We start from the raw sequence: 25,548 nt of genomic DNA on the forward strand, positions 1-25,548 counted from the left end.
AGAACTTGACCATAGAAAGTTACTATGGTGACAGAGAAGATCAAAACACAAACCAAAAAGATGACAAAATTATCAAAAAGTTTCATGCAAAGCCTCAACCAAAAATATTAATTAGTCTCAAGCCCCAAAAGAATACACAAAAGAACTCAAAAAAGATGTTTTTTTTTTAAATGAGAGGTAAAGGGAAAATGGGCAAAAGCAATGATTGATACCAGAAGAAAATAGCACTTTGAATAACAAAATAGGCCAAATAAAAAAAAAAAGAGGCACAGAAATCCACTGAAGAGAACTCTTTAAAAATAGAATTGACCAAAAAGATTTTTAAAAAGATTAAAGGACCTATTTGTATAAGGGTATTTATAGCAGCCCTATTTGGTGTGAATTGGGTATTGAGGGGATATCTATCAATTGCGAAATGGCTGAACAAGTTTTACTATATGATTATAATGGAATACTATCATTCTATAAGAAATGATGTGCAGAATGATTTCAGAAGAATCTAGAAAACCTTCCAAGAATTGATGTGAAATGAATTGAGTATAACTGGAAGACAACTGTACATAGTTACAGCAATATTGCACAATGGACTACTGTGAATGACTTATTTATTCTCAGCAATATAATGATCTAACATAATCCCAGAGGATTTATGATGAGAAGTGTTATCTGCCTATAGAGAAAGAACTGAGAGTTCCAGAGAGCAGAGCTATAAATATATATATATGTATATAATTAATAATATAATATATATATATATATATATATATATATATATATATATATATATATATATATATATATATATATATATATATATAATTTACTTTCTTTCTTACTAAGTTTTTTGGACAGGTTGTTTTCTTCCGCAAAATGACTAATATGCTGACTGTCTCAAAAATTACAAAAGCTTCACTGAAGAAAACAACACATTAAATGTAGAGTTGACCAAATTGAAAAGGAGGGACAAAAGTTCACTGAAGATTTTTTTATAAATTAGAAATGGGCAAATTGAAGCTAATGACTCAATGAGATATCAAGAAATAGTAAAACAAAATTAAAGAGTGGAAATAATAGAAAAATGTGAAATATATCACTGGAAAAAAAAAACTTACATAGAAAATAGATGGAGAAATAATTTGAGATTTATTGGATTAGCTAAAACCCATGATCAAAAAAGAGCCCGGTAGGAGCAGAGCCAAGATGGCAGCTGGAAATCAGGGACTTGCCTAAAGCTCTCCCCCAGGTCCCTCCAAATACCCAAAAAGGCTCTGAACAAATTCTAGAAATGCAGAACCAACAAAATAGCAGAGGGAAGCAGGGCTCAAGCCCAGGACATCCTGGATGGTAGCTGGGTCAGGTCTATCACACACAGAGCTGGGAGTGGAGCAGAGCAAAGTGTGGGCTGCACCCAGACCAACCACACCAGAAGCTGGGCTTCAGGCCTTAGGCCCATGAATCAATGAGCTTCAGCAGTTACCAGACTTCTCAACCCACAAACACCAAAAATCACAGAGAAGGTTAGTGGGAAAAAACTGCTGGGACAGAGTGAAAGGAGTTCTTGGTCAGCCACCACACTGGGGATGTTGGAGGTGGTGCAGATATGAGGCTGCTTCCAGAGGTACAGCTGCAGTTGCTTCTGGCCTCAGGTCCACCTGGTGGGAGGAATTAAATGGCAGGTCAGAATGGGAGTGCAGAGCCTGCTTAGCTGTGAGTTGTGGTTCTGGTTCTCAGGTCTTGGGGGAGGAGGAGCATTGGTGTAGCAGAGCTCACTGTGTAGAAATAGCTCTGAAAAGAGCAGTGCAGCCCCTCAAGCTTGAGACAAAGTAATCTCTACTCTACAAGAAGTCATACAACCATGAAAAGCTCAAGGGTCAAGCAGTTGGCTAGGAACATGAGCAGGCAGTGAAAATGCTCTCAGATTCAGACTCAGACTTTGGAATCTTTCTTTGATGACAAAGAAGATCAAATCATACAGCCAGAAGTCAATAATGTCAAAGAGCCTACATCAAAAGTCTCTGAGAAAAACATGAACTAGTCTCAGGCCATGGAAGAGCTCAAAAAGGATTTGGAAAAGCAAGTTAGGGAATTAGAGGAAAAATTGAGAAAAGAAATGAGAGTGATGCAAGAAAACCATGAAAAACAAGTCGACTTGCTGAAGGTGACCCAAAAAATACTGAAGAAAATAACACCTTAAAAAACAGACTAATTCAAATGGTAAAAGAGCTCCAAAAAACTGATGAGGAGAAGAATACCTTGAAAGGCAGAATTACCCAAATGGAAAAGGAGGTTCCAAAAACCACTAAAGAAAATACCACCTTAAAAATTAGATTGGAGCAAGTGGAAGATTTTTATCAAGATATTATAAAACAGAACCAAAGGAATGAAAAAATGGAAGACAATGTGAATTATTTCATTGGAAAAACCACTGATCTGGAAAATAGATCCAGGAGAGATAATTTAAAAATTATTGGACTTCCTGAAAACCATGATCAAAAAAAAGATCCTCGATATCATCTTTCAAGAAATTATCAAGGAGAATTGCCCTGATGTTCTAGAGCCAGAGGGTAAAATAGAAATTGAAAGAATCCACAGATTGCCTCCTCAAATAGATCCCCAAAAGAAAACTCCTAGGAACATTGTTGCCAAATTCCAGAGCTCCCAGATCAAGGAGCAAATACTGCAAGCAGCCAGAAAGAAACAATTTGAATATTTTGGAAAAACAATCAGGAAAAGACAGGATCTGGCAGCTTCCACATTAAGGGACTGAAGGGCTTGGAATATGATATTCCGGGGGTCAATAGAGGTAGGATTAAAACCAAGAATCACCTCCCCAGCACAACTGAGTGTCATGCTCCAAGGCAAAATACAGATTTTCAATAAAATAGAGGACTTTCAAGCTTTCTCAGTGAAAATACCAGAGCTGAATAGAAAATTTGACTTTCAAACACAAGAATCAAAAGAATCATGAAAAGGTAAACAAGAAAGAGTAATCATAAGAGACTTACTAAAGTTGAACTGTTTTGTTTACATTTTTACATGGAAAGATGACATGTATAATTCATGAGACCTCAGTATTTTAGGGTAGCAGAAGGGTACATATATACACAGAGATCACAGGGTGAGTTGAATATGAAGGGATGATATCTAAAAAATTGAATCAAACTAAAGGATGAGAGAGGAATGTATTTAGTGAGGGAGAAAGGGAGAGATAGAATGGGGTAAATTATCTCACATAAAAGTGGCAAGAAAAAGCCATTCTGTAGGAAGGGAAGAGGGGGCAGGTGAGGGGGAATGAGTGAATCTTGTTCTCATCAGATTTGTCCTGAGGAGGGAATGACATACACACTCAATTGGGTATCTTACCCCACCAGAAAGAAGGAGGAAGGAGATAAAAAAGGGGGGACAATAGAAGGTAGGGAAGACAGGGGGAGGAAGTAATCAAAAGCAAACAATTTTGAAAAGGGACAGGGTCAAGGGAGGAAATTGAATAAAGGGAGATAGGATAGGAAGGAGCAAGATATAGTTAGTCTTTCACAACATAAGTATTGTGGAAGGGTTTTGCATAATGATATACATGTGGCCTAGGTTGAATTGCTTGCCTTCTTAGGTAGGGTTGGTGGGGAGGGAAGAAGGAAGAGAATTAGGAGCTCAAAGTTTTAAAATCAGATGTTCAAAATAAAGTTTTTACATGCCACTAAGAAATAAGATATACAGGCAATAGGGCATACAAATCTATCTTGCCCTACAAGAAAGTAAGGGAAAAGGAAATGGGGGGAGTGAGGTGACAGAAGGGAGGCCTGACTGGGGAATGGGGCAATCAGAATATATGACATCTTGGAGGGTGGAAGAGTATAGAAATGGGGAGAAAATTTGGAATTCAGACTCCTGTGGAAATCAATGGTGAAAACTAAAAATATTAAATGATTAATAATTAAACAAATAAAAATCAAAAGAAAAAAAAAGAGCCCAGATATCACATTTGAACAAATAACTAATGAAAACTGTGCTTATAACCTGTAAACAGATGGTTAAACGGAAGTGAAAAATTCCATTGATCACCTCCTGAAAGAATCCCAAAATGAAAACTCCAGGAAATATTATAGGTTAACTCCAGCGCTACCAGGTAAAGTAGAAAATGGTGCAAGCAGCCAGAAAGAAAGAATTCAAATATTGTGGAGTCACAGTGAGAGTCAAATAGGATTTAGCAGCTTCTATGTTAAATGATCAGAGGAGTTATAATATGATATTTTGGAAGGCAAAGGAGCTAGGATTACAGTTAAAAATCATCTACCCAGCAAAAGTGAATATAGTCCTGTGGGGTTGGGGAGAGATACATCTTTAAGAAAATAGAGAACTTTTAAGCACTGTGATGAAGTTTGCAGAACCAAATAGAAAATTTGATTTTCAAATACAAGACTCAAAAGAAACATAGAAAGGGGAACAGGAAAGAGAAATCATAAGAGATTATGAAAAGTGAACTATTTGTATTCCTGAATGGGTAGATGACATGGGTGTGAGTTGACTATAATGGGACAATATCCAAAAAAAAGTTAAGAGAAAGAAGGATGCACTGGGAGATGGGGGAAGGAAGACATAGAATAAACTAAATTATCTCACATAGAAAAGGCACTAAATAGCTTTTACAATAAAGGGGAAGATGTGATAGTGATAAGAAATGCTTGAACCTTACTCTCATCTGAATTTCCTGAAAAAGGGAATAACATAAACACTTGGTTGGGTATAGAAATCTATCTTACCCCAGGAGGAAGTGGGGGTGGGGAGGAAGGCAGATTGTGGGAGGCAGCAGTCAGAAACAAAACACTTTGAAAAAGGGACAGAATGAAAGAGAGAAGATTAAAAGTGGAAAATGGGAAGGAGGGAAATATACTGTTAATGAATATAACTTTGAATGTCGATGAGATGAGCTCACCCATTAAGCAGAAGAAGAATGGATTGAAAACCAGAATCCCACAATGTTTTGTTTAGAAAAACACATTTGAAGCAGAGAGATGCACATAGAGTAAAGGTAAGGGACTGGAACAGAATCTGTTTTGCTTCAGCTGAAGTAAAAAAAGTAAGGTTAGATTCTTCAAGTCATTTCCCAATTGATAAATGATCAAAACATATGAATAAACTTTTCAGATGAAGAAATCAAAGGTATCTGTGGTTATGTAAAAATGCTCTAAATCACAATTGATTAGAGAAATTCAAATTAAAAGAACTCTGAAGCACCACCTCACACGTATCAGATTACCTAATGTGCCAGAGACAAAAAAATTTCAAATGTGGGAAGGGATGTGGGATAATTGGGATCCTAATATACCATTCGTGGAGTTGTGAACTGATCCAACCATTTTGGAGAGTAATTAGGAACTTATTGCCAAAGAGCCATAAAACTGTGCATTCCCTTTGACCAAGTAATACCACTGATAGGTCTATATAGAGTAAGGTAAAAAATGTAAAAAAGAGGTAAAAAAATAGAAAGGAAAAGGCCCCCGAAGTACAAAGTTATTGGGGCTTTTTTGTGATAGCAAAGATTTGGAGTTTGAAGAGATACCTATTAATGGCTAAATGGCTGAAAAAAAGTTGTGTCATGTGATTGGCATTGAGTACTATTGCGCTATAAAAACTGATGAGCAGGATGGTTTCAGAAAAATCTTGGAAGACAAATGAACTCATGCAAAATGAAGTGAGCAGAAACAGGAAAAAAACTGTAGTGATAGAAATATTGTGACACTGATCAACTATGAAAGACTTAGCTACTCTGATCAATGCAATGATCCAAGACAATTCCAAAGGACACATTATGGAAAATACTGTCTGCCTCCAGAGAGAGAACTGATAAACTCCAAGTGCAGATGAAACATACCTTTTCACTTTATGTTTCTTGCATTTTTTCATGCAATATGGCTTATGTGGAAATATGGTTTACATAATTTCACATTTATCATTGATATCATATTTCTTGTTTTATAAATGGGTTGGGGAGGTCTAGAGGGAGCAATATAATCAGGATCTCAAATTTTTTTAAAATGAATATTAAAATATATAAATAATGAAAATAAATTGATATCATGAAACCATACCCAGAACCAAGTAGAATCAAGAGAATATTGTATACAGTAACAGCAATATACTTTTAAGAACTTTGAGTGACTAAGTCATTTTAAGTATTATAAATACACAAATTAACTACAAAGGATATATGAAGGAAGACACTATGTGCATCCAGAGAAAGAACAGATAGAAAGAAACATATATAGAATGATTTTACATATACTTACATATATACATACATAACCATATGCATACCTGTGTATATATACATATATATGTATATAAATATGCGCACACATATATACATATTTTTGTTTAATAGTAGCAATCTCTAGGGTGAGGGGATAAAGGGGAAAAAAGGAAAAGAAAAAAATTACATTATACTTTATTAAATATTTAAAAACAATAGCAAGTTGTAAATAATAGATTTGCAGTTTCATATGCAATCATTTTTCTTCCATTATTTTATGAAATGCTTATTTTACTACATAAATTAAAAATAAAATAAATAAAAATTTAAAAAATAATTTGACTTAATGAAAAAACTATATAAAACTAAAAGAAGATTTTAGAGTTCATTATGTAATGAACTAACAAAATAATATTTAACATTTCATTAAGTTAATAAACAGTCCGTTAGCTCAATAAAAGTACTTTAATTAAATATATGTATTAATTTCCCTATCATAGTTAGTTCAATAAAATATTTTAATTAAATGTGTATTAATTTTACTATCATATTGACACCAAAGGAAAAAAAAAACCTTCTCCACATTTCAATTTTCAGGTTGATAGATTCATTTGCAAATAGATTAGTTATTTCATTTTTATTTATTTAGTTTAGCTTTTTAACATGGCCTACCTATAATACATAGAGATTTTTAATGTATTATGATGGATTTTTATGTATTTTTTTCACTCCAAATGCCCTCCTACAATTCCAAAGCAATAATTTTGTCTGCATTAACCAGGAAAACAGGGAACCTTACAAGCTTCCCTAGCCAGCAATTCCTTCACCCTTTAAGGAACCATCTATAACTTCCTATAACTCCACAGCACTGGCCTTGCCTCCACCCTCACAATTAAATACTCTCCTTCTGAAAGCAACTTTTTCCAGTTCCTCTTGCTCCTAGGGGCTTCTTCTCAGATCACCTCTAATCTATTCTGGTGTTTTATAGTTGTTTGCATAATATATTCCCCATTCTATCGTGAGAGCTCTTCTAGAGTATGGAGTTGCTATTTTACTTCTCAGTGTACTGAAATATACAAGGCGCTTAATTTAAAAAACTTCTTGCTAATTTGTTGACTTTATAAATGTGTATTCATTACTTCAATTAAGTTTAATTTAATTTAATAAGCAGATAGAAGAAAGAAAAAAATTATGTTTATACAATTAGCTATCATATTCACCTTTCCACTCAAAAATTAATGTTTTTGATTATGGAAACCCTATAATACTACATTGATTGAAATATTTTTGACAAGAAAGAAAACAATTAATTTATATTCTGGTTTAAAAGTCACTTTTTATATTTGAAAATCACATAACTATTGTTGAAAATGGTTTAAAAAAATAAGGCCTTGCTTTTAAGACTAGTGTATGTAATACAAACACAAAAGGCTAACTGTAAGAAAAATACTCCAAATCATTAATAAAAAATACAAATTAAAAAGCAGCTCTTGCCACAAAAATGGCAAAATTACTAAAAGATAGAAAGTGTTAGAAGAGCCATGGAAGAGAGGTAGAGTGATAGTGTGGAAAAACATTAAATTCGGAGTCAGAAGCCCTGAGATCAGATTCTAACTCTGCTACTTAACAAGCATGTGATCTTCTGCAAAAACCTTAAACTCATCTTGGCCCCAGTGTTCTAATTTTTAAAATGAGATATATGGAACCAATAACTTTCCATTCCACTTCAATTATATGATCCTGTAATCTTTCGACATTAAGGCAGCAATGTTAATATACTGTTAGTGTATTTATTAGAAAAGTAGTTAGTCGTTCATAACTTTTAACCCAATAATCCCACTCCTAACAATATGCCCTAACAATATCAATGGCAAAAGAAGTGTTTATGAAACTATTTTTGTCTTATGAAAAAACTGGACAAAAATGAAAACACATCAATTATGGCTGAATAAAAAGAATTATAAGACTCTTACCTATGAGGATTTCACAGAAAAAATATGGGGAGACTTATGTGAACCTATTTAGAGCAAAGATAGCACAAGCAAGAGATTTTATGTGCATAAAGACTACAAAACCATAAATGAAAACATCACAGAAAAGTAGTTGAACTCCATTTACATATAATTGCTAATACTGATTCCAGAGGACAGATGATGAAACACTTTCCTCCTCCCAAAAGAGGTAAGGCAAGTGTACTATAGATGTAGATTATTATAAAATCCAGACTAAGAAGGCCCCTCTATTAGTTGTTTTTTGTTTTTTTTCCTCCTATGTTACAAGGATGATTCCAATGGATATATTGTATATAAGAAAATGATTGGGTCATAAGACAGTAAAAGGCATTAATATTATTTTAAAAGCTATCAAATTAAAAACCTTTTGCAATAAAATGGAATAAAGTAAAAAAGAATGTAAATATACAAAACATTGTAAGACATAATACACTCATATCTGTCATTTGAGATTGATAATATATTTTGGTTGTTTATTATGTGTATTCAAATTTTGGTAGAACATAAAAAAATTATCATAAGTATATACTGAAAAAATAATAATCAGTATGCTACACCCAAAATGTCTTGGGCCATTTCCTTCTCTGTCCTCCCTCCCATATCTGTATCTCACAACTTTTGACTCCTAGAGGGGTGACACTTGAGATTCATCCAGTGTGTTGTCTGAACAGTCACAGACAATTTAACTTCCTTAGAATATATTAGTTTACGCTGTTGCTATAAAAGATCCAAATTAAATTCCCCACAGGGATTTTTAACTGCCATATTAGGATGTACAAAGTAATTTTTTCCCTGAGCAACAGGGACTACAATAATGACTGCTGAATATCATTTTGATTATGACAGATGTTGCAGAGACAAAAGAGGAATTCTAAATGAGCCTTTGGGTGTTTTCATCATAATTTCATTTGTTAGTACATTTGAAATACATGCAATGTTAGAATGAAAAGAAAAACTCTACATGACACAAATTTTCGTGTAGCTTGTTATTTTGAATATCTTCCTTTTGTCCTTTTTAAAGCCTTCTCTATTCCCTGTTGCCTTGATTGAGCTTCCTAAATGGTGATAACATAATATTAAAATGTGAAAATTTTCATTTAATTTTAGAAATTGATGACATAACAGCCAACCTGACTTTATCCAAGTCCATGTGAACAGTTTCTTTTCTTGTGTTTAATCAAAAGTGTTTCCTGTTATTTGATGTAGATCTAGAAAGAGCAATCATGGTGCTTTTATATTTCTCTGAGATTTCAAATTGTAAAACCTTGCAATCCTATAAAGGAAAAAAATATGTTTCATATAACTGTATTGTAAATTTCAGTGAAGTATGGTGCTAATCTCATTTACAATGTAGCCTCTAAAATGTAGTAAATGGAGTATATATATCATAAGCTGAATAAAATCCTATATTCTAAAAATCTCAGATAAAAATTCCACTTTTTTGGTAATTCTGGATTTTTACCTGTTTGTGAAATGCAATATTTTACTTCAAGTTCATTTCATGGTACATATATATATATTTAGTAATCTATGATGTCAACCCAGTGGGGAACATATGGAAGTAAAGTGAAAAATATATGAAAAAGTATAGTTCAGGAGTAATAAATGTGCCAAATATTTGTAGATTATACTGAAATGGCACCTATATGTTATTAATAATATTCCCAAGAAAATATTTTGTGGTACCTGTGATTGTAGACACCTAAAATATCACAAAAATAATATCCATTTTTTTAACAGAAAGGAAGTCACAGATTATTGATGGGAAGGCAATTTCTAAACAATGCACGTATACACTAATGAAATCACCAGCTTGCTTGTGTGAAAGTAAGGACCAAAACTAAACTACATGTACTAGCTATATGACCTAGGGCAAATCACTTAACCCCACTTGCCCTGCCTCCCCCACCAAAAAAGAAAACTACAAGGAATAAAAACAATAATAATTAGAAGATATAGAATGCAATTGAGGCAATTTAAGGTTTCCCTATATGTTGAGGAAATGGGAAATAGACAAAAGGAGAGACAACTATCCACAGAATAAAAATGAAACCTAATGAGTATAAAAGCTATCTGAACCATAAAATGGTTGATATCCTTGCCAAGGAAAAGATATGGCAGTCAAGAGAAACAAAGTTTTAGAACAGTAGTTTTTAGTAAAGCATTTTTTGTTTTTATTCCATGAATCCCTTCCCATAACAATAAAAGGTGTTATGGTTATCCAAAGATAAATGAATTTGCTATTCATAATATTCTTTTTGATTAATGATAACTTTTGTTGAAAAAAATCTCCAAATTAAAATTTGCATTATGCAAAAATTATAAATGTACTATTTTATTTTACCTACAATTATCAAAATTCTAAATATGGTATTATAAATATGTTATAAAGTAATCATAAATATTTTATGTGAAGGATTATTTAATAATTGAAAGAAGTAATCAAACAAGATCTCATATGCTTAGTATTCTGTGAATAAGAAATATAATTTCTAACTCCCAAGGGCTCATGATGGAGAGAGCTATCTACATCCAGAAAAAGAACTATGGAGTCTGAATGCAGATTGAGGCAAACTGTTTGCTCTCCTTTTTTTTTTCTTTTACATTTTTTCTTTTTTATTTTTGTTTTTTTTTTTTTAGTTTTGTTTCTTCTTTCTCAAGATTCATTCCATTGGTCATATTCTTCTTTACAACTCGACTATTGTGTAAATAAGTTCAATGAAAAGTTATATGTAGAAGATGTATCAGATCCCATGCCGTCTTGGTGGGGGGAGAAAATCTGGAACTCAAAATCATGGGGAACTGAGTGTCATACACTAAAAATAAAAAAAAATCTTAATTAAAAAAAGAAATATAACTTCTTTTTTTTACAAAATATTTGTGATGGTCGACAATCGTATCAAAAAGGCTTATAATACACATGCCCAGAGGTCTTGGTTTTCAAGAAGCTTGTTATTTGTAGTGGGAGAAAACATAAATTCATAAAGTCTTCTTACATGGTTAGACAACTGATGACTTATGATTACTGGGTGACAGAGAGGAACAAGGGCCCTACCATGGTGAAGTGCATAGAATATAAGTGAGAGTACATTCATGAATCTGACAACCCATTGTGAATCAGTTTTCCAGGAAATGTCAAATATTTCTGTTGATTTGGAAACAATTTGATTACAGGTTAAGGAACTGAAAGGATTCCTTTTCATAGAGTTTATAATCACTGCACATACACCACGATCATTCTTGGCAAAAATCATAATTTAAAATCATGACAAAACAAACCTATACTGCTATCATGCTTTAAACATGCACAAATTGGTCACAGAGGAAATTTTATAAAATATATGTGTATATATATATATATATATATATATATATATATATATATATATATATATATATATATATATGTAACATAAAGATTTTACACTTAAGGCACCATTAATTTTTTTTTGGACAATCATTTGGTATCATCATAATTAACCCTTAAGAGATCTATTAACTTCTAAATGGGATTCCCTGATTTGGAATATAAACTAAATTGTAAAATCTTTTGGAGAATGTCCATGAAAGACTATGAATAGTATTACCTCACAAACTAATGAGAAGCAATGGAGGGGGAAAAGATTTCTAAATAGCTCAGTAATGTTTACAATTGCAAAAAATCAGAATAAGGATAAAATTGGATATGGATAGATAGCTAGAGAGATGGATAAATAAAATATTTATTAAAAGATATGAGTAATCTACAAGCACAAAGAAACAAAGCTCCTGTCCTTGAGGAGCTTTCAATGTAATGAGGAAAGACAACATGTAAAAGGGAACTCCAAAGTAGGGGTGGGGTAGCTAAGCAGGAACAATATTAAGATCTCTTAGGATAGTCAGAGGCATAACAGAGAGTGGAGTGAACATTGCTGACTTTGGCATTTCCATGAATGAAGATAATGAGGAGGAACTCACCAATGTGAGATGGTCTTCTATGTTGGAAAGCCATACCTTTTCAAGGAGAAAACTAGAAAGTGTATTTCATAATGGTGTTCTCTAAATGAGGGTGTGTTTGGATTGATTCATGCCATGAGTGCATATAGCATTCTGATTATGCCACTCATGTGGCATTTGTCATGTTACTTTATATTTTAGTTATAAATATAAACGTCTTATCTCACCAGTAATCTGTATGACACTAGAGGGCTAGGTATTTTGTCTTACATGTTCTAGTCAAAACAGTGATTAGCACAGTGCTATGCACATAGCGGAGACTTAATAAGTATCTATTAAATGAAAATTGGATCAGTGTCCTAAGGTATGGTGTGGTGATGCATTATTTTCAAGTAGCTCAATGAGATGAGTTGTCTAGGTTTTGGAATATTTCTGAGGAATTTCTGAGAAGAGATAAAATGTTGTCAGCACTTATGTATTTAGGACAGAAGTTTTCTTATGCTTTATTAATTGGGATCCCCTTCTACTGTGAAGAAACAGAGACTATTACCCCTATCTAGAAATGTACCATTAAATAAGTAAATATTAAATCATATTAAACTGAAAGAATTATTATACTTAGAAATGGTTAACACACACACCTATGGAAGTTATCATTATCCTAGAGATTGTAGTTACTAACAATGATCAAAAATGGAACGCAGATTGATAGATAGATTAGATTTCAACTCAGGTCTTTGTGACTGTAGACCAAGCATTCCATCCATTGTGCCACCTAACTGCCCTGTGTGTATATATGAATGGCTCTACCAAGCATATATAATGTTTGTCTTTATTTTTATTCAAAATTGATTTTAAAATATCCTAAATATTGGATTTTGATGAGAGAAAGCATATTTGTAGAAATGTTTGTATTTTTTAATCCAAATTCTTGAATGGACAGAAAATTTAAAAGTCGGCTTGTTCGTTTGTTAACAAATATCCAAAGAGTATTATGTATTTTATTCATATTTTATTTGGTGATTTAAAGTTTACAAATATATTCACCTGGGATATTACACTACTATCTTTCTATTTGGATAATTAAAATTTACTTAAAACTTATCATGTGTATTTAGCCTTCTTTTTCCTGTTATAGTGTTGGAAATTTTTAATGAAATTAGATTTTTCAAATGGAGTAGTATAGAATTCAGCTAACAGAAGGAACAAGTCCATTGTGGGTGGGATAAAATAATAAAGGACTGTTTTGCACAAGATGTTGGTCGTATAAAAGAAATTTCTAGAGAAAAAGCTACACTCTGGTCATAGTTTTCAGAGTGAATTAAAAGGTGGTTATGAACACTCATTAGATGCTTTATTAGAAAATCTGAAGAAGTGAAGTTTGTAGAGCCACAGGGAAAAGTAGAAAAAGAATTTCTAAAAGTCACTACAAAGAAGAAGAAATGCACTGTAGCCAGAGCTGTGATGTCTTGGCATTGAAGAGAAAGTATGAATAGAATAACAGAAAGAGATTATTGTAATATTTTAATTAAATCAGTTAGTCAGGTGGCATTTATTATGTCCCTCCTTAATGGTTGCTAGATGCTGTACTAAGGAATGTGGATATAAAAAGGTAAAAAAAAAATCTACTCTCAAGAAACTTAGAACTCTAATGGGGGAAATAACATGTAGGCAATTATGTAAAAGACAATATGCATATACATACATATGTGTATATAAGTATGTGTGTGGATATGTGTGTATATATGTATATCTATGTATAAATTTAATAATACAAAAAAAACTGGAGATAATATCACGGGGAAGGAATTAACATTAAGGGGGAATGAGAAAAACCTTTTTCAGAAGTTGGGATTTTAGCTGAGACTTAAAGACAGGGAATTCAGGAGGAAATTCATTGGAAGAATAAAAATCTAAGCATGATGGGCATCCGGAGGAAATCCTGTGAGTCAAAAGACTGTCTTATGCAAGGAATAGCAAGGAATGCATACCCCTAGATCATAGAGAGTGTTAAAAGGAATAAGATATAAAAAGACTCAAAAAGCTGGAAGTGGTTAGGTTATGAAGGAATTTAAAAGCTAAAAAGAGAGTGTTATTTCTTTGCTTGGTTTTTGTTCCTGAAGGTGACATGAACCTGTGGAGTTTATTGAATAGTGGCTGTCATGTTCTGATATGTGCTTTATGAAAATCACTTTGGTGACTGAATGGAGTATGGACTGGATTTGGGAGAGGGACAACTTAGGGATAACAACCAGCAGGCTATTGCAATAATACAAGCTTGGGATGATGAAGGCCTGCACTAGGATTGTGGCAATATTAGAAAAGAAAAGGTTGCCTATCGGAGTAAGTCTGTGAGGATAAAATTGATAGGATTTCGCAGCTGGGTGGATATATGGGATTGGTGGAAGACTGAAAGAGACTGAGAAATTGAATATTACACATAGTATGGAAGCTCTAGTGAGAACAAAGTTTGAAGACATGCAACTAAAACTATGGACTATTCTTTTTGTAATTCGTTGAACAGAGAAATATATGGCAAAGAAATCTCTTACCTTTTAACCTTCAAAATACATATGATATTAGTCAAGGAAATCCTGATATATCAAATGTTTGAAGGTTCACAATAAATATGTAAATACTTCATTAACCATGATTTGCTGAGACATATTACCCAGGAACAAAAGATATTCCAACCTGATAGTTTGTCAATGTTAGCAAGATGCTTTAATAGATTGAGAGTACAATATTAAGCCACATTATGACTAAAAAATATAGATTTCATCCATATTTTCTTTGCTCAATGTTTCTTTTAGAAAGTATTTTTTAAAAGTGGTTCATTGTTAAAGAAAAAAAGAGCTAAACTTAGTGTTTTTGCTTCCATCACATCTAGAGCCTTTCATAAAGTGATGTTTAATCAATATTTTCATTCACTAAATGACAAAAGAGAATAAAACTAAGAAGTTGCCCCATAGTCATATGAAGAATACTATACAAACAACTGCTTCTCGTTCAGTCATTCTAATTTTAGATTTTTTTTACTGTATGATAGATATGCCACACTATGGAGTGAAATACTTAAAAATTACTTATGTACCTATCCTATTCCACTGATCCACACCCCTGTTTCTTAGCCAGTACCAGGTAGCTTTGATGACTGCTGCTCTGTAGTACAGTTTAATATCTGATATGGCTAGGCCACCTTCTCTAGCATGTCTTTTCATTAATACCCTAGATATTATAGACCTCTTGTTTTTCCAGATGAATTTTGTTATTATTTTGTCCAGCTCAGTAAAATAATTTTTTGGTAGTTCAATTGGTATGGCACTGAATAGATAGGTTAATTTAGGTAAAATTGTCATTTTTATTATATTAGCTCGGCCTAACCATGAGAAACTGATATTTTTCCATTTATTTTTTTAATTTATTTTTATTTTTAGTTTACAACAGATGGTTCTACATAATTTTGAGTTCCAGATATTCTCCCCTCCCTCCCGTCTCCCTCCCCAAGATGGCATGGAATCTCATATAACTACCACGAATGAATTCGCATTGAAATAATTTATACACTAGTCAAGTTGTGGAGAAGAATTACGACCAATGGAATGAATAATGAGAAAAAAGAAACAGAACCAAAAAAAAAAACAACCAAAAAAAAACAACCCAAAAACAAAAACAAAAGAGAAGAGAAAAAGGCGAGCATGAAGTGCGCCTCAATCTGCATTCAAACTTCATAGTTCTTTCTCTGGATGTAGATAGCATTCTCCATCGTGAGTCCTTTGGAGTTGTGCCTGCACCTTGTGTTGCTGAGAGGAGCGAAGTCTGTCACGGTTGGTTCTCACGGAATCCATATATCTGTGGTTGTGTACAGTGTTCTCCTGGCTCAGCTCCGCTCACTCAGCATTATGTCATGTAGGTTTTTCCAGGTTGTTATGAAGTCCGTATCATCCCCATTTCTTATGGCACAATGGTATTCCATTACCTTATTAAGGTAATGGAATATATGATATCACAGCTTGTTCGGCCATTCCCCAATTGATGGGCATCCCTTTGATTTCCAATTCTTGGCTACCACAAAAAGAGCCATTATAAATATCCTTGTACATATGGGTCCTTTTCCAACTTGTGTGATTTCTTTGGGATACAATCCTAGAAGTCGTATTGCTGGGTCAAAGGGTATGAACATTTTTATAGCCCTTTGGGCACAGTTCCAAATTGCTCTCCAAAATGGCTGGATCAGCTCACAACTCCACCAGCAATGTAACAATGTTCCAATTTTCTCACATCCTTTCCAGCATTTATCATTTTCCTGCTTTGTTATTTTAGCCAATCTGACAGGAGAGATGTGGTATCTAAGAGTTATTTTGATTTGCATCTCTCTAATCAGTAGTGATCCACAGCATTTTTTCATATGCCTGTAGATAGCTTTAATTTCTTCCTCTGAAAACTACCTGTTCATATCCTTTGACCATTTCTCAATTGGGGAATGGCTTGTATTCCCATATATTTGGCTCAGTTCCCTGTATATTTTACAAATGAGGCCTTTATCAGTGATACTAGTTGTAAAGATTTTCTCCCAATTTTCTGCTTCCCTCCTAATTTTTGTTGCATTGGCTTTTTTTGTACAAAAACATTTCAATTTAACATAATCAAAATTATCCATTTTGCATTTTGTAATGCTCTCTATCTCTTGTTGGGTCATGAATTCTTTTCTTTTCCGTAAATCTGATAATTAAACTATTCCTTGCTCTCCCAAATTACTTATAGTATCAGCCTTAACTCCTAAGTCATGAACCCATTTTGACTTTATTTTGGTATATGGTGTAAGATACTGGTCTATGCCCAGTTTCTGTCCTACCATTTTCCAATTTTCCCAGCAGTTTTTGTGAAATAGTGAATTCTTAGCCCAGAAGCTGGCCTCTTTGGGTTTATCAAAGAGGAGATTACTATAGTTGTTGACTTCTCCATCTTGTATTCCTATCCTATTCCACTGATCCACACCTCTGTTTCTTAGCCAGTACCAGGTAGTTCTGATGACTGCTGCTCTGTAGTACAGTTTAATATCTGTTATGGCTAGGTCACCTTCTCTAGCATTTCTTTTCATTAATACCCTAGATATTCCAGACCTCTTGTTTTTCCAGATGAATTTTGTCATAATTTTGTCCAGCTCAGTAAAATAATTTTTTGGTAGTTCGATTGGTATGGCACTGAATAGATAGATTAATTTAGGTTAAATTGTCATTTTTATTATATTAGCTTGGCCTAACCATGGGCAACTGATATTTTTCCATTTATTCAGATCTGACTTTATTTGCATGAAAAGTGTTTCATAGTTATGTTCATATAGGCCCTGGGTTTGTCTTGGCAAATAGACTCCCAAATATTTTATAGTGTCTACAGTAACTTTGAATGGAATTTCTCTTTCTATCTCTTGCTGTTGGGCTTTGTCAGTAATGTATAGGAATGCTGAGGATTTATGTGGGTTTATTTTATATCCTGCAACTTTGCTAAAGTTGTTTATTATTTCAAGTAGATTTTTACTTGATTCACTAGGATTCTCTAAATAAATCATATCATCTGCAAAAAGTGATAATTTAGTTTCTTCTTTTTCTAATCTAATTCCTTCAATTTCTTTTTCTTCTCTTATTGCTACACCTAACATTTCTAGTACCAAATTGAATAATAGGGGTGATAATGGACATCCTTGTTTCACCCCTGATCTTATTGGGAATGCATCTAGCTTATCCCCATTACAAATAATGCTTGTTAATGGTTTTAGGTAGATGCTATTTATAATTTTAAGGAAGGTTCCATTTATTCCTATGCTTTCTAGTGTTTTTAATAGGAATGGGTGTTATACTTTGTCAAAGGCTTTTTCTGCGTCTATTGAGATGATCATATGGTTTCTGCTGATTTTGTTGTTGACATGGTCAATTATACTAATAGTTTTCCTAATATTGAACCAGGCTTGCATTCCTGGAATAAATCCTACCTGCTCATAGTGTATTATTCTTGTGATGAGTTGCTGCAATCTTTTACACAAGATGGAGAAGTCAATGTCTATAGCAATCTACTCTTTGATAAACTCAAAGAGGCCAGCTTCTGGGCTAAGAATTCACTATTTCACAATACCACTTCTAGGGTTGTATCCCAAAGAAATCACACAAGCGGGAAAAGGACCCATATGTACAAAATATTTATAGCAGCTCTCTTTGTGGTAGCCAAGAATTGGAAATCAAAGGGATGCCCATCAATTGGAGAATGGCTGAACAAGCTGTGGTATATGAAGGTAATGGAATACTATTGTGCCATAAGAAATGGGGATGATGCAGACTTCATGACAACCTGGAAAAACCTACATGACATAATGCTGAGTTAGCGGAGCAGAGCCAGGAGAACGTTGTGCACAGCCACAGATATATGGATTCCGTGAGGACCAACCCTGACATACTGCGCTTTTCTCAGCAACCTAAGGGGCAAGGACAACTCCAGGGGACTCACGATGGAGAATGCTATCTTCATCGAGACAAAGAACTGCGAAGTTTGAATACAGACTGAGGCACACTACATGCTCGCCTTTTTTGCTTCTCTTTTGTTTTTGTTTTTGGGTTTGTTTTTTTTTTTTTGGTTCTGTTTCTTCTTTCTCATGATTCATTCCATTGGTCAAAATTCTTCTCCACGACTTGACTAGTGCATAAATTAATTCAATGCAAAGTCATACATGACAGTTATATGAGACTCCATGCCATCTTGGGGAGGGAGGGGGGAGGGAGGGGAGAAAAACTGGAACTCAAAACTATGTAGAACCATGCGTGGTAAACTAAAAATAAATAAAGAAATTTATTAAAATAAAAAAAAAGAATTCACTATTTCACAAAACTGCTGGGAAAATTGGAAAATGGTAGGGCAGAAACTGGGTATAGACCAATATCTTACACCATATACCAGGATAAAGTCAAAATGGGTTGATTATGTTAAATTGAAATGTTTTTGTACAAAAAAAGCCAATGCAACAAAAATTAGGAGGGAAGCAGAAAATTAGGAGAAAATCTTTGCAACTAATGTCTCTGATAAAGGCCTCATTTGTGAAATATACAGGGAACTGAGCCAAATATATAGGAATACAAGCCATTCTCCAATTGAGAAATGGTCAAATGATATGAACAATCAGTTTCCAGAGGAAGAAATTAAAGCTATCTGTAGCCATATTAAAAAATGCTCTGGATCACTACTGATTAGAGAAATGCAAATCAAAATAACTCTTAGATACCACATCTCTCCTGTCAGATTGGCTACAATAACAAAGCAGGAGGATGATAAATGCTGGAGAGGATGTGGGAAAATTGGAACATTGTTACATTGCTGGTGGAGTTGTGAGATGATCCAGCCATTTTGGAGAGTAATTTGGAACTACGCCCAAAGAGCCATAAGAATGTTCATACCCTTTGACCCAGCAACACCACTTCTAGAGTCGTATCCCAAAGAAATCACACAAGAGGGGAAGGGACCCATATGTACAAAGATATTTATAGCAGCTCTTTTTGTGGTAGCCAAGAATTGGAAATCAAAGGGATGCCCATCAATTGGAGAATGGCTGAACAAGCTGTGGTATATGAAGGTAATGGAATACTATTGTGCCATAAGAAATGGGGATGATACGGACTTCGTAACAAACCTGGAAAAATCTATACAACATAATGCTGAGTGAGTGGAGCAGAGTGAAGAGTGGAGCAGGAGAATATTGTACACAACCACAGATATATGGATTCCGTGAGGACCAATCCTGACAGACTTCGCTCTTCTCAGCAACACAAAGTGCAAGGACAACTCCAAGGGAATCACAATGGAGAATGCTATCTATACCCAGAGAATGAACTGTGAAGTTTGAATGCATATTGAGGCACACTACATGCTTGCCTTTTTTCTTCTCTTTTGTTTTTGTTTTTAGGGGTTTTTTTGGTTCTGTTTCTTCTTTCTCATGATTCATTACATTGGTCATAATTCTTCTCCACAACTTGACTAGTGTATAAATTAATTCAATGCAAAGATATACATGGTAGTTATATGAGATTCCATGCCATCTTGGGGATGGAGTGGGGAGGGAGGGGAGAAAATCTGGAACTCAAAATTATGTAGAACTGTTTGTTGTAAACTAAAAATAAAAAAAAATTAAAAAAAATTTAAAATTACTTATGTAAAGTGTGGGACTGGGCTGTAGCAGCCCTAGTAAAGCTCACAAAACCTTGAAATGGAATGAACCTCAATGATCATAAAGTAGGATCTCCCACTCACTGAATAATTAAATCCTTCTCAAGGAAAGCTCCTAGTCTGAGGAAAGAGAACCCTTGGAGGAAGGCTTTGGAGGTATTACAAGGGAACCCAGATAAGCCCCTAACAATGTCATATTGAATGTTATTTAGATGAGATGAAATATTTGCTGTGACTGGTATAATTAATAAGCAAAAAAATTGGAAATGTCTCTTCAATTCAGTACTGTATATGCATTCCTCTTTTACAGTGTATACACATACTGTTTTGATTAACAAAAATGGATTCATTTAAAACATTTATATAATTTATAGTTTTTGTCATGTATTTTCTCAAGGAACACATTTTAAGAATATAAATGCTACTATATGTGAGAATTTTTTTTAGGTTAAAGATATACTTGAATAAAGACCACAATTTTAACACATTCCTGATAACTTCATCAATATCCCATCTGAGCACTTCTTGTGACAGAGAGCTCAATGTTTTGTGCATTAGACCTTTCAAAAGTTGGACAGCCCTAGTTATTAGAATTTTCTTCCTCTTTGTATCAAGTAGAAAATTCCCTCCCTATAACTTCCCCTCATTGGTCCAAGAGAAACTATAATTTACAGCCTGAAACACTTTTCCATATGACAACAATTCAAATATATGTGGAAAGTTCCTATATTCTGTAAGTATTCTATTCACTAGGGTACTCAGGAATGTATTTAGAGCTTACTTTTATATAATGCTTTAATGTTACAAAGCTCTTTACCCACAATCTCATTTTATCCTCATTATAAAACTATGAAAAGGTAGTCCATGTATCATTATCCTAATTTTTCATTCCTGAAATCCTATCAGTAATTCCCTTAATAGTGAGGAGTGTTAAAATGCACAATGACACATGCAGCCTGTCACTGAATCTGAGGTCAGGATGAATGAAAATAGCATAAAAATCCTGGGATTTGGAAGCAAGATGTCTGGGTTTAAATTGCTGTACTACTTGTGTGACTCAGCAAGTCGCTTGTCTCCATGTTTCACATTCTGTACCTATAAAAGAGAGGGCTGGACTATATCATTACTAAATGTCATTAAGACTCTGAATCTTTAATCTTATGATCATAGTCTTTTCTAGAATGACTTTTTTGTTGTTGTTGTGGCTCAATCACAGATAATAAAGGATAGGGGGAAACAAACAGAATAAATAGTTGCTCCCCCCTCCACCCTTAGGAAAGACCAGCTTTTTAGCAGACATCAAATGCAATTGAAACTCAAGTTACCAGGTAGTGGTAAGCAAACTTCCCCACTGCATTCCAGACTTGGACCTAGTTTTCCCTTACTTTTACCACATAAATGCTCAACAACATAATACTTCTGGAGCTAATTTTGATATATAAGCAAATGCAAGTGATGCTTTCCTTTTTAAAGTCCCCTAGCTTAACAGGACCTTAATATATCAGCACCTGTAGACTAACAACCACACTGACATCAACTGATCCCTTCTATTACAACTCAGCTGAGTTTCCTAGCCTTATATTCTAAGAAAATTTTATGGATGAAGAATTTTAGTACAGGAGTATTAAGTAACATTCCCAAAGTCATATAGTTACTGAGTGACTGTCATATAACTCAATGTAAGACTGGATGTAAAGAGATAAATATTCAATACCCCACACTAATGGGAGAATAGATAAGACTGGACTGTACTACTGAGTTTGATGATTAAGGTTCTTATTTCTGAAAAGAATTGACTTTTAAGAACTTTAGATCCAGATGATGGGAGAGGTAGTATTTATGGTTTTAGGCTCATTGTCTTTATTTTTATCTTCTGGGTGCTTTCTAGTTTATCTAGTATATATTACAATACAACAAAAAAAAATGAATTCAGTACTCTAGATGTCATGAGACAATTTCAAAATAGAGTGGTAATATTATCCATTGATATAAAAATTATTTTTATGAATACAAACTAAATGGCATCATACTTTCTTAGCAAGGTTATAGTCACTTAAAATGCTTTCATATGCATTTTTTATGACAACAGTTCTCTCCCAATCTGTATTTAAGCTAATGGGTATTTGACACAAATGCAAAAGCAATGCATAATTTTAACTTTACTCTTGTAGATTTCAGGTTATCATTCCAACATATTAAGATGTTTCTGAATCCCAATTTTCTCATCCAAGGTGTGACCTATCCTTTGAGAAAGTGAGAGATATTCTTTTTGTGCCTTCTTCTAAGTCAATGAGAGCAATATTAAAATGAACAGTCAAGAACAGAGTACTATGCATACTTCTGGAAATCGCTCTCCAAGCTGACATTTACTCCTTGGACAATACATTTTGAAAACTGGTTTTTAAACATTTGTATATCCACCTAATCATAACCATTAAGGCCAGATTTATCTTATTCCCAAAGATGTGATTGGAACTTCCGGAAAATTAACTTGTTAAAATTTACTTGCCAATATAAACTGCTAGATTATTGAATCAGTTTCTCTCAAGGTTGCCATGACTTTATTATTATCAAGTAGTTTGTGATGTTGTAAGGAAAATATTTTCTAAACTCAGAGTTTCATATAAATATGAGTTATTTTGAATTAAATTATATGAATCTGGTGCTAAATGCAAAGATAGTTCACAAGTTTTCTTGAAAAGTAAGATAGACAAGTAGTGGGGGCGGAGCCAAGATGGCGGCTGGTAAGCACGGACTAGAGTGAGCTCCGTACCCGAGTCCCTCCAAAAACCTATAAAAATGGCTCTGAACCAATTCTAGAACTGCAGAACCCACAGAACAGCAGAGGGAAGCAGGGCTCCAGCCCAGGACAGCCCGGATAGTCTCTGGGTGAGCTCTATTCCACACGGAGCTGGGAGCTGGGAGCTGGGAACGGAGTGGAGCAGAGCCCAGCCTGAGCGGCGTGGACGATCTAGTCCAGAAGCCGGGCGGAGGGGGCCCTAGCGCCCTGAATACGTGAGCAGTTACCAGACCCCTCGACCCACAAACACCAAAGACTGCGGAGAAGGTTAGTGGGAAAAGCTGCGGGAGTGGAAGGAGTTCGCGGTTCGGCTTCCAGCCCCGGGGGCAGCGGAGGTGGGGCAGCTACAGCTGTTGTTACTACCGGCTCCAGGCCCACCTGGTGGGGGGAATTAAGTGGCGGATCACAGCAGAGGTGCACAGCCTGCCGAAGATCTGAGCCCAGTCTGGACTGGGGGTCCTTGGGGAAGGAGGAGTGCGGCTCTGACAGAGCTGGCACCTCCCCCCCAAACGTAGAACATAGAACTCTGTAATCTACAAGCAGTCATACCCCACTGAAAAACTCAAGGGTCAAGTTAGTTGGTTGGGAATATGGCCAGGACGCGAAAACGCGCCCAGATTCAGTCTCAGACTTTGGATTCTTTCTTTGGTGACAAAGAAGACCAAAACATACAGCCTAAAGAAGACAGCAAAGTCATAGAGCCTACAACCAAAGCCTCCAAGAAAAACATGAACTGGCCCCAGACCATAGAAGAACTCAAAAAGGATTTGGAAAAGCAAGTTAGAGAAGTAGAGGAAAAATTGGGAAGAGAAATAAGAAGGATGCGAGAAAACCATGAAAAACAAGTCAATGACTTGCTAAAGGAGACCCAAAAAAATACTGAAAAATACACTGAAGAAAACAACACCTTACAAAATAGACTAACTCAAATGGCAAAAGAGCTCCAAAAAGCCAATGAGGAGAAGAATTCCTTGAAAGGCAGAATTAGCCAAATGGAAAAGGAGGTCCAAAAGACCACTGAAGAAAATACTACTTTAAAAATTAGATTGGAGCAAGTGGAAGCTAGTGACTTTATGAGAAATCAGGATATTATAAAACAGAACCAGAGGAATGAAAAAATGGAAGACAATGTGAAATATCTCCTTGGAAAAACCACTGACCTGGAAAATAGATCCAGGAGAGATAATTTAAAAATTATTGGACTACCTGAAAGCCATGATCAAAAAAAGAGCCTAGATACCATCTTTCAGGAAATTATCAAGGAGAACTGCCCTGATATTCTAGAGCCACAAGGCAAAATAGAAATTGAAAGAATCCATCGATCGCCTCCGCAAATAGATCCCAAAAAGAAATCTCCTAGGAATATTGTTGCCAAATTCCAGAGCTCCCAGATCAAGGAGAAAATACTGCAAGCAGCCAGAAAGAAACAATTTGAATATTGTGGAAACCCAATCAGAATAACCCAAGATCTGGCAGCTTCTACATTAAGAGATCGAAGGGCTTGGAATGGGATATTCCGGAGGTCAATGGAGCTAGGATTAAAACCTAGAATCACCTACCCAGCAAAACTAAGTATCATGTTCCAAGGCAAAATATGGACTTTCAATAAAATGGAGGACTTTCAAGCTTTCTCAGTGAAAAGACCAGAACTGAATAGAAAATTTGACTTTCAAACACAAGAATCAAGAGAAGCATGAAAAGGTAATCAAGAAATGGAAATTGCAAGGGACTTACTAAAGTTGAACTGTTTTGTTTACATTCCTACATGGAAAGATGATGAGTATGATTCATGAGACCTCAGTATTAGGGTAGTTGAAGGGAATATGCATATATATATATATGCATATATATATGTTTATGTATATATATAAGTGAATGTGTATGTATGCATGTATGTAGGTGTATATATATATATGTAAAAGAGAGAGAGCAGACACAGGGTGAGTTGAGGATGAAGGGAAGAGAGCTAAAAGAAATAAAATGAAATTAAGGGATGAGAGAGTAACTTACTGAGAGAGGGAGATAGGGAGAGATAGAATGGGGTGGATTATCTCCCATAAAGGTGGCAAGAGGAAGCAGTTCTAGGAGAGGAGGGGAGTGGGCAGGTGAGGGGGGAATGAGTGAACCTTACTCTCATCAGATTTGGCCTGAGGGGGAATACCATACATACTCAGTTGGGTATCTTACCCCACAGGAAAGAAGAGGGAGGAAGATAAAAAAAAAAATAAAAGGCAGGGGGATGATGGAGTGGAGGGCAGATGGGGGTGGAGGTAATCAAAACAAACACTTTGGAAAGGGGACAGGGTCAAGGAAGAAAATTCAATAAAGTGGGATGGGTTGGGAAGGAG

The sequence above is a fragment of the Trichosurus vulpecula genome, chromosome 2 (genome assembly GCF_011100635.1).
Source record: "Trichosurus vulpecula isolate mTriVul1 chromosome 2, mTriVul1.pri, whole genome shotgun sequence".
In the NCBI taxonomy this organism is placed as follows: domain Eukaryota; kingdom Metazoa; phylum Chordata; class Mammalia; order Diprotodontia; family Phalangeridae; genus Trichosurus; species Trichosurus vulpecula.